We start from the raw sequence: 3,610 nt of genomic DNA on the forward strand, positions 1-3,610 counted from the left end.
GCAGCCTCCGGCTCCCCGCAGCCGCATAGCCCGGCGCTCAGCCCGAGCGGCCGGCAAGGGATGCAAGGACTAGCGGGAGAGAGGAGGGGACCCGGGTGCCCGGGGCAGAGCTTGTTACAGCTCGGCCCCGCGGCATCATGGGGCTTGTAGTCCGTCTCGTGGAACCGAGCGTGGCGGGTGACCAGAGAGGGTCTCGCACTGTACCGATTCCCTAAGAGAGTAGGCAGGGAGTCGGGCCTGGCGAAACAGAGGCACTGCCCTGACGCCGGGTGGGCTGGGGCACGCCTCTTCCCGCTGGCATTTTGCCTTTTACTAGAGAGGGAGGGGGCTACAGGCCACATGACCATTTGGGGGCCGGAGGGAGGTGTGGCCTTCAGAATCCTGCACGGGTCCCAGGGCCTTGAGGAGAATTCCAGATTCCCAGAAGAGAGTGGCTTATGCAGGACACTTGAGAAAGATGCAGGGAATCAGTACCAGAGACACCGGAGAAGCCAAGGGTCTAGCACCTGAAATATTTCCTCAAGATATTCCCTGCCCTCTTAGAAATAAACTCACATTCCACACATGACACTGGAAAGATGATTGCTCAGCAAGAACCAGAGTGAGGTTGGGCGGAGAAAGCAGCAGGTGGCAATTCCCCACCTCTACCCCCATGTGGGCCCCTCAATAAGGGAAGTTTACTGATTCCAGACTGCTTCCTCCCTAGATGACCCAGGGCAGAGGTCCTTCCAGAACGGTCCCTGCAGAGGGTGTGGTAAAAGTGGAATTGGCCTCTGGAGCCGCCAGTTGCAAGAGCTGGAAGAATCGAGAGGCTTGGCCCAGCCCCTGAAGGAAAGAGGAACTATGATGTCAAGAGACCTGAGTTTGAATACCTCCTTCCTAATTGCTGGATCTTAAGCAAATGCTCACATCTTCTGTTTCCACTCACCTCTAAAAACAGACTGGATACTACCTCCTGGGGTGAGCTAAGGATAATAATTGCCCTGGAAACGGGCACCTCCCTCCCACAAACAGGCAGACTGAGACAGGTGGTACAACCAGACACTGAGACAGGTGGTACAACCAGTGCCTTCTTGAGCCCACCTTAAAACAAGGCAGGAAAAAGGGATTCCACATCAGCCCTACTTAGAACAACAATCCAAGAAGTGTTTGTGTGGGAGGTGCCAGAAAAAGCTTGCAAATTCCCACGCCTCTCTCAGGTTTCTTTGTGTGGTCTTCTCTTCTTCCTCCTCCACACCCTCTGGTGCCAGGCCCCGGCGGGAAAGGATGAGGGAGGAGCAGACTGCCTCGCCCCTTTCTCCAGCCTGGGAGGAGTCGGCTGGCGTCTCGGGATCTCGGAACCGCTGCCCACCTTCACCACTAGGGGTCAGCAGAGTGTCGTGGCTGCAGCCCGACATGGGTAGGGCTAAAGCGAGGGAGGGGCGTCGAGGAGCGGCCTGGAGAATGCCTGTACATCTCATTAAATTGTTTTTAGACTCTTGTGTGTGGTTCCACTTTAGCTGTCCCGCTTCCTGGGGTGGTGACATCTCCATCGAGAAATCCAAAATCTTTTTATCCCCAGCTTCAAGCGTAGAAGCTTCGCTATGACGAGGCTAGGGGTTCAGGAACAAAGTTTAGACAGTGTGTCCATGCCAAGACCAATCCAGGGGCCAACCAGGAGATGGGTGGGGACAGGGGGTGAATCGTTGTTCTTTCTCTGCACAACCCCGAACCCGAAGGAAAGGAAGGTTCATGCTGGATTCGAAGGCAACTGTTCCCTGGGCAGCCCGGTTCTCTTTTTGCCAGGCGGCCATTGACACTAAACCCAAGTCGCTTTCTCCTTGGTCTGAGCGCTCTGGCTGCCACGTGCTCCAGACGCGCCCACACAGCGAAGAAACAAAGACAACCAAGCGGCTGGACTGCCAGCAGCCGCCTCGACATTTAATAAATGAAATTCCATAGCTGGGGGTCGATCGGGGGTGAACGCGCGGCCACCGTACGTGGGCTGAGCGCCCAGTACTGGCTTCCAGGCCACTCCTCCAGTGCACCCCTCCTCCCATTGGAGCTCGAAGCCCCTGGACTCCTTGGAGCGAGTGCACCACAGGGACTGCAGGTGGTGCTTCTCCCGCCCCTCAAACACACACCCGCGACTTATCTGCTTGCACAAACCCCACCAGCTGAGCTGCTGGGGGGAGGAAAAGTCTAATTTTTTTTAAGGTGCGATTATAAATATATCCCGTGGATCGCAATTTCAAACAAACTTGTCAATCTGGGCTGCAGTGAAAGGCGATGGAGGCAGCTTTGCATGTATTTCGGGTGGTGTGACTCATAAGCATTACTTGTCTTCCCTAGGGAAGGAGTCTGCCCACCTACAAGTCACTGCTGCTCTGGCACCGCTGGGATAAATCGACCCACTCGGGAACCATGCCCAAGGACTCCCCCCAACCCCTGCCCTGTTATTGAGCAGGAGTCCCTTGGCGCGGGGGCGGGGAGGGGGCGGGGGAAGCTCTTCCTTAGTTGTGTCACCACTGAGCTGGCCCCCAGGCCTCGTCTTGGGCACCTCTGCCTTCTCCCCACAAGCAGAAAGCACTGGCCTTTTGCTGCTGCAGGGATGGGGGCTAGGGCCACAAGAGGCACACGTGTATGAGGGAGCATGCTCAGTGCCAGGGTGCACCCACGTGCGGCCGGTACTTGGGCTCTCTGCCGGCCCCCCACAATGTCCCCTCCTTCCTCTCCGTGTGAAGTCTAGGAAGAAAGGCCTCACAAGAAACGGCCTGTGTATTATATGCACAGTCTCTGTACACACACACCTCTGGTGGCCTAGAAACACCATGTATACATACAAAGCAGATTTTAAAAAGGGGGGGATATTAATGCATACAGGCACACTGGTCACTCCTCAGGAGGGCTTTAAAAACATCCAAATGGAAGCAAGAATGAAGGGATAAATGTATTTTTAGTCTGGATGCAGGGGGACACACTGCATGACCTCTCTGGTACCTGGGCATCCATATTGTTGGCAGTGTGCATACAGAGCAAGGGTGTGACCAGATACCCACCTAGTCACAGATGTGGACACACGGGGAACCTGGAGGCGAACATCGCCCCAACCAAAGATAGATGGGTACCCCAAGGCACAGCCCCTTTGATGGGGAGGGGACCCAGGCCTCCAGCTCATTCCTCCCTTCTCTGATCTCCACACGACTTGGCTCACAGTCGCGGGGCCAAGCGTCTCAGGACCACCCCCGCCCTCAACACGTACGCCGAAAGTGAAAGGGAGCAGACCATAAGAATGACTCACACAGCCTCCGGGCCTGGGGAGCGCCGGAGCAGAGGCCACCGTTGCAGGCAACGCAGCCTGCGTCGGCCGCGGTCCCTTTAAGGACCCCCGCCCCCTCCCGCCCGCGCTCCCGGCTTCCTTTCTCCGGGAGGCGCGGCCGGCAGCGCCGGGCGGCGGGGCGGGGGTGTGGGCCGCCCCTCCCCCGGTGGGCAGGGCCTGCGCCGCTTCCTGCAGGAGCGGCCGGGAGCCGCGCAGGGGGCGGGGAGAGCGAGCGGCGAGCGGCGGTGGGGTGGCGCGGGGCGAGGGCGCCGAGGGCGAGCGGGCAGGCGGGCACGGCGGGTTCCGGGCCAG

The sequence above is a fragment of the Marmota marmota genome, unplaced genomic scaffold (genome assembly GCF_001458135.2).
Source record: "Marmota marmota marmota unplaced genomic scaffold, marMar, whole genome shotgun sequence".
Taxonomy (NCBI): domain Eukaryota; kingdom Metazoa; phylum Chordata; class Mammalia; order Rodentia; family Sciuridae; genus Marmota; species Marmota marmota.